At 57.0% G+C, this 7,021-nt stretch overlaps 1 long non-coding RNA gene across 1 annotated transcript; it reads right to left on the bottom strand.

The window, feature by feature from the left end:
* Positions 1 to 3,298: 3,298 nt before the first annotated feature.
* On the bottom strand, positions 3,299 to 5,000 carry LOC113959030. Its single transcript, XR_003531688.1, has 2 exons — positions 4,732 to 5,000; positions 3,299 to 3,523 (listed from the first exon to the last, which is right to left on the bottom strand). It is a non-coding gene; the product is annotated as an uncharacterized LOC113959030 (long non-coding RNA).
* Positions 5,001 to 7,021: the final 2,021 nt, after the last annotated feature.

Below are 7,021 nucleotides of genomic sequence, written 5' to 3'. Positions count from 1 at the left end.
TGGAGACATTCCCAAAAGAATTCTGGCCAGGAGGGGCTCAGCCAAAATGTGAGCAAATTGCCTCAAAGAAGAGGAGCCCTGTCTCTTCCTCTGCCCAGGAGCTGTTCTCCATAAATATTAAGTAATGGGCCTGCCCAGGGCAGATCCCTCGGGGTCACCTGGGGAGAGCCCAGTGCAGGGCACGGAGGATCCCAGCTCCCTGTTCTCTCCTTCTGCTGGGGTGGAAATAACCACCGGTGCCAGTGCCAGGCCATTGGAGGGATGCATGTTGTAAGCATTTCAGAACATCTAAAATTAGACTTTGTCTTTTTTTCCCCCTACCAGAACATGGCTGAGTGTCTCATCCACCAACACCAGCTGTGGATTTTTTTGCTCTCGCTTTGGAAAAAGCTTCCTCAGAGATACAGACAAAAAAGAAACGCCGCTCCACCCTCTCCCTGGCACACACAAAATACGAGAGTAATTACAAACTGAGGCTGTGGGCCCCAAACCTGGACCCTGCTCTGAGCTATTGAGGGAAATCTTTCAAAGCCGAATGGAAACCAGCCCCGTCGGCCTTTTGCTGTCGGGGGGAGGCTGGTCCTGCTGTGCTCAGCCCTCCCAGCCCTCCGGACCCGCAGCCCCATCGTCCCTGTAATCCAGACTCGGCTCCGAGCTCCAGCGAAGGGAACAATTGCAGGCAGAGCCAGTGGGAGTTCAAAAGGAGCAATACTGAATTAAACGATAGCAATTTCCCTTATTTTCTGCTGCTTAAAGGTGCACGCTGGGAATGTTTAAATATCCTTGTTATCCCCTTCAATACCTAGGGAACATTTTTTTAACGAGCTGGGCTGCAATCAGGCCGTGTTCGTGCCAGGCATCTCTTACAACAGCCATTCTCCAAAAGAGCTGTCCAGATCAAAGCCCTTTGAGGCAGAAGAAAAGGCACCTGCTGGACTGAGGGCTCTGGGCAGCTGGGTGAGCCAGGGTAGGTGCCGGGGGGACAGTTTACCCAATTTTACCGACACAAAACAGAGCTCCCCTCCTCTCACAAGAGGGAAATTTTGGTATTTGGTTTAGGTTGAGTCTTTGGGTTTGTTTTTTTCATGGCTTTTTTTTTTTTTGATATTGGTTTGGGGATGAGCTGAGGATAACATCACGTCTCAGGCTGAGATGGTCTGATACAAATGAACTTGCTTGTTTTCAGGCTCCAGCCCCCTTCCCCTCTGAAACTACCAGGTTATGTGGGTACCTTTGAAGGCATCGAGCCACTGTTTGGCCTCTGGGGTGAAATATTAAAATTTCCCAAGCTGTTAAAATCTCTACCTGAGGTAGGAAAACACTTGCTGGGGAAAGAGGCAGGAGGAAGGCACGAGGCTTTGCAGCCCTGAGTGGACTCGGGGGAGAAGGGATTGTCTCACTGCGGGGTCCAGTCAAGGTTGGAGCAAAGGGAGCAGGTGCCCAGGGTGGAGGCTGCGGGCAGGCAGTGGCTGCCTCTACACCGCTGGCACAGCCCTGCAGGCCTGGGGATGGCTCTGGAGCTTCTCTGATGCTGTTCCTTCAGTGTGCACCCGCTTGCTTCAAAATGCGGCTTTTGTTGCCATTTTCTTTGTCTGGTGGCACCGCACGGGAAAATGCCCAGCGAATGCAGGGAAGGGCCATCCACGAGGTTGGGGGGTTTGCAGTGAGACAAAGACATTTATTTAGAAATTACCCAGTTCCAGACCCCTCTTCCTCACCCATGAGCCACTAATCTGCCCAGGCACCTGTACCCCAAATTTTGAGGTGACTGGGAGTGCTGGGAGAATCTCAAATGAAAACCTGTATCTGAACATCCCATGGTAGCAGTCACACACAGGTTCAGAGGCAGAAGTGGTTGTGTAGATGTGGTTTATACAAAATACATGTGGCTTGTCTAAAGTCACACATATTTGTGGATATATCAGAGCAAATACTTAAAAAGCCAAAAATCATCTTTGATCCATATGTGACATTTCTTCCAGAGCTGAAACACCTCCCGCATGGAGCCTCTCTGAGCTGGCAGGGAAAAAAGGAGGGAATTTCCCTTAAAAATCCCAGCAGGGAAGCTCCATGCTGGGGCCCTGTAGGCTCCCTGCACCTTGCACAGCCTCAGAGGTGCTCGCTGGTGTCCAGCACCCACCAGTGAGCACAGGGAGCACCCACTGCTTTTCCCCAAGCAGGGAAGGGCTGCAGACAGGGCGTTTTGCAGTGGGTATTTTGCACCTCCACACTCACAGGGGCAGAGGGAGTATCTGTATCTCCCTACAGGAGCCCTGCAAGGAGGGAGCCCGGAGTTGCTTGGGTGGATGGAGCTGGAGTGTGCCCCGTGCAGCTGGGTGGAAATCCCATTGTGCCCCCACCCTGCCCGGGGCCTCCGTGTGCCACACCTGTGGTACACACACCCTTCATGCTCAGGGCACGCACACACAGGGCACACACGAGGCGGGTACACTTGGATAGGGCAGCACACGCAGGGTTTATGCACACCCCGGGGGTTTCTGTGCAGTTTTGGGGGTGCTGCTGCCGAATCACGTCCCCCCCCCCGATGTGTGTGACTTCTCCCCGGGTCTCACCTTGGCAGGGAGTGGGGAAGGGGCTGGGAGGACAGAGCTGCACCCGCGGCGTTGTGTTACCTTGCAAAGACTCGTAGAAATAAAACCCGGGGGGGCTGCACCAGGTGGGGGAGACTCCTCGCCTTGCGTGCTGCAAACCAGACCCTTCCGGGCGGACTTGCGAGTTTTCTTTGGGTTTTATGGAGGGGGGTTTGCATTCTTTTACGGGTGCGAGGGCTGGGCGGCTCCCTGCGGGGGCAGAGGGTTGTGGGGGCGGCTTCTCCGCGGCCTCCGCGGAGCGCAAGTGCCCCGGGACCGGGAGCGGCGGCGGGGGTTCCGCGGGTCCCTGCCCGTCTGCCTCCCCCGGGACACCCACCGCCGAAAATCCCGGGTTTCCGAGGTGAAAATCCTCCTGGATTATCCGAGACTGACCGCCCCCGCCGCCGCAGCCCGGGATTCGCCTTCCAGCAGAAACTCGCTTTAAAAATAAGTTTAAAGCTCCCGTTTTGCGGCACTAACGCCCCTTTCCCTGTCGTGTGGCAGCGCCTGGCGCTGGAAAAATAAATATGAGATGAGACGGGCACAAAACGGGATGGAGGGAAAGGCTGCGTGCCTTCCACTGGAGGAGCCAGCAATGCCGAGGGCATTCCGAAAAAATTTCTCTCTCTCTTTGCTCCAACCCCTCCTCTTCAAAGTTCAGTACCAGATAAAATAGAGCGGCACCCAAAAAAAAAATTCAAGGTCTGTCCCAGCAGAAGGCAAAGGTCCTCACTTTCTTTATTTGTTACTTCGGGATAAGGAGGGAAAAAACAATAATCCACTTTTGTTTTTTTTGTTTGTTTTTTTTTTGCATAAGCTGGTGGGCGAAGCCGCCGTCCTTGCTGGCGGGCAGGGAAGTGATGCCAGAGGGTGTCGGAGCTGGAGTGATGATTTCTGCAGGGAAAACGCTTCATCTCGTTGGTCGTCGGTAGCTGTGAATTTGCCAAGAGAGAGGAAACCGAAGAGGAATTTTAATTCTTTTAATTTCCTTTCTAAACAGTGTTCTCTGCATTTCGAAGCTCACGGGAGGTTTGCAGGAATAGGCGGCTGAATTCCTCAAATATAAATAATAACCAAATCAAACTACAGAATGGGACGGACGGAGGTGCTCGGGGTGACGGAGGGTCCCTCTGCCCGGGGCCGCGGCTGTTCCCGGTTCTGGCCATTCGGAGTAAAAAAATGAATGGGAAAAAATTTATTATCGTAATAATAAATCCTGGTGACTCGGGAACTAAAGAGGGATAGGGTAGAGGAACGCAGAGAGCAGCGACCCAGACGGGGCTGAGAAAAGCGGCTCAGCTGCCGAGGTGCGAATGCAACGGCTGAAAAGAGCTTTCCCCAAATAAAATAAAATAAAAATAAATTCAAAAAACTGGAAAGAAAGAAGGGAAAAGATCCACGCAATTAACTCCGTCCCCACGGCTGTTGTGCTTGCAAGCAGGAATAACCCGGGCTCGGGCACACGGAGCCGGCCGGGCTTGCGGGGATGCTGCGGTGTCCCCGGGGTTGGGCTGCTGCCACCCCCATGCCCCCCAGAGCCCTTGGGAATGTTTTGTTCACTTTGACTATTTTTTCTACATTTTTAGTATTTAAACCAAGTCGCAAAACACGCTTAGCGTAAGGAATCGTTTCCTGATTTCAGTTCTTTCTCGTTATTTGGGGGCTTGGGGGGCGGCTGAAAGAGAGAAAATGTTATTTATTTGCGGGAAAAATTAAAAATAATCTAGAGCAGGGTAGAATATTGGAGCCCAGCTTGAAACGGGCATTATTCTTCTTTAATACGCCGTGATTAGGGTTTGTGGAAGGAGGAAAACAAAGTCAATTCCCCAGTCGAGGGGGGAAGCCGGGGGGAACTTCATGAGGTGCCACTGAGGGAGACGCTGCGATGCCCCCACCCCGAGCCACACCGCGGAAAAAACCCGCTCCCCGCGCTGCTCCTGCCATGACCCCCCAGCTTTAATCAGCATTCAGGAAATGCCAGGGAGACTTTGCCCCTAATCTGTGCTTATTAAGCAAAAAACCCTACGATGCTTATAAAATCGCAGGTAACAAGGAAACCCGCTATCGAGTGCGTGCGCCGGGGATCGCCGCTTTATGGTGGGGTTTTTTTATTAATAAAATGCAAGAAGTCAGGAATTACCTTTAAAACACTCCTTCGGACCGGAACTGGAGCCGTCCGGCCCCCGCCCCGGCCCCCTGCGTGTCCCCGAAGTACCGGGTTATTCCCGATATATGCTGCGGGAACCGTGCGGTTTTTGGGGGCTCTTCGGCCGGTGGAGGGACCCCCACACACACTCCGACCAGGCCGTGCTGCTCGCTCGGAGTTTATTTCAAAGGGAGAAAAATTTTATTTGATTTAAGGAGCGGATTCGGAGCAGCCACGCGGGCCCCGGGCGCGAGTGTCTGCGCCCCCCCACCACTCCCGAGCTCTTTGTGCCCCCGCGGCCTCGCCGTTTTCTTTTAAAACCCGCCAAACACCCCCAAATAACCTTTTCCCCTCCTTGTCCCCGTTGCCCCGCACGCATCACCCCAATCCCCACCCCAAACCCTGCTGCGGTTCTCTCGCCCCCCGCGCCTCCGTGGCTGCGGAGGAGAGAGGTTGCCATATTTGCATATATGGTAATGAGCTCTTAATTGTCAGGCTTGCTGCGCTTTGCTGATCGATTTCGAGCAATCCAGAGGTTAAGGAAGCTTGGAAATAGCGCGGCTCCCCCCTTCCCCCCAGCCCCCCTCCCGAACCCCCCCGCGCGATGGAGCTGGCCCCGCATTTGCATCCCAACTTTTTTTGACTCTCACACGTACACTTTACGTATCGGCTACGTGGAGGCTCCTCGGCCGCTCCTATATATCCTTACGCCGGGCACGGCCCCCGCTCCTCCGGCGGCGGCTCCGGGCTCGGGGCCACCGTGAAGACCCGCGGGGCCCGGGGGCGAGTCGGGCCGGGGGCGGGCAGGTGAGGGTAGGACAGGTGAGGACAGGGCAGAACGGGCAGGCAAAGAGAGCAGGGGAGGGAAGGCAAGATAGGCGGTCAGGGAGAGCAGGAAGGGAGGGCAGGTGGGCAGACGGAGCAATGCAGACAGGTAGGCAAGGAGAGCAGTGCAGGCAGGGGGGGCAGGTAGGCAGGCAAGCAGGGAAGGCAAGGAGGGCAGTGCAGGCAGAGAAGGCAGGTGCAGACAGGGTAATGCAGGGAGGGCAAGCAGTGCAGGATGAAGAGCAGGGCAGAGAGGGCAGCGCAGAAAGGACCCACTGCCCATACGGGAGCATCCCCCGCCGACAAACGCCCCGAGCGGGGTGAAGAAGTAGGGGGAACCCGGGAGAAAGAAAGAGGAGCGGCCGGGCCGGACTCTGCCGGCCGACCATCGCTCGTCCACCCCCGCCCCGCACTCGCGGCCGGGCCGGGGCGCGGAGCCCCCGCGAAGCCCCCGCAGCCCCCCGCAGCCTCCCGCGCCGCGCGGGGCCGGCCCCGCAGCCGGACAAACAATGTGAGACTTGGCGGAACAAAAGCGGCGGGGCTTGAGTTGCTGAACACGTCTGAGGCCAGACGAGCCGCGCGATTTATTGGACTCGGTAAGAAAACCATAAAAAAAAAAAAAATAAGGGGGGCACGGGGGGGCGGGGGGCGGACGGGGGGGAGGGAGGACTCTCAAAGCGTCTTTATTATGGGCTGGGGGCGGCAGAACTGCGGGGCCGGGTGGAGGATGCCCCGGGAGCGGGTCCAGCTCCTGCTTGGGGCTGGGGGCGCGGGTACACCCAAGGCCGGCTGCGGCGTGGGAGTTTCTCCCAAAGCCCCGAGGGCAGGGGGAGCTTCCCTCCCTCTTCCTCTCCCCTCTCCCCCCACCCCGGCACCCCGCCATCTGAGCTAAGAGAGTTTGGGGATGGCCGAGAGCGGTCTCCCGAACCACCGTGATTTTCTCTCGGTCCGCGGATGACCCAGACCCACTCCGAGTGAGGGACGGTTTCACTTCTTGCACCTTCTCCCGGCTCGAGGACCCAGTTTTGGGGTGCGGATGCCCCACTGGAATCCCCCTCTCCACCTCGGACAGGGAATGGGAGAGGCCTGGCAGGACACGGCCATTCCCAGTCCTCGTCCCCCATCCACGCACGCCCGTGGGCTCATTGTTGCCCTCCACGCCAGGCCACGGGGCTTTGCGCTTTGCTGGAGGGGATGCTCGCGGGGCGTGGGCGTGGAGCGACTCCTGCGCCCGCGGTGGAGGGGAGAGGCACCCCCAAATCCTCGCTCCTGCAAGTGGCTTCCCCGCGGGAGAGGCCGAGGGGGCCGACAGGGGTCGGGTCGGGTCGTAGCGCGGAGCGTGGGCGGTGTCGCGTGGGGACACGCACACGAGTGACCCGGGAAGTGGAGGGCCCTGTCACCTCCATCCCGGAGTAAGATTTTGGGAGAGGAGGGAGCGGGATACGCAGAGCCGAGCGTT

This window comes from Corapipo altera, unplaced genomic scaffold (assembly GCF_003945725.1).
Source record: "Corapipo altera isolate COAL_440 unplaced genomic scaffold, ASM394572v1 106, whole genome shotgun sequence".
NCBI classification, from domain to species: domain Eukaryota; kingdom Metazoa; phylum Chordata; class Aves; order Passeriformes; family Pipridae; genus Corapipo; species Corapipo altera.
This window is presented reverse-complemented; position numbering and strand designations above follow the sequence as displayed.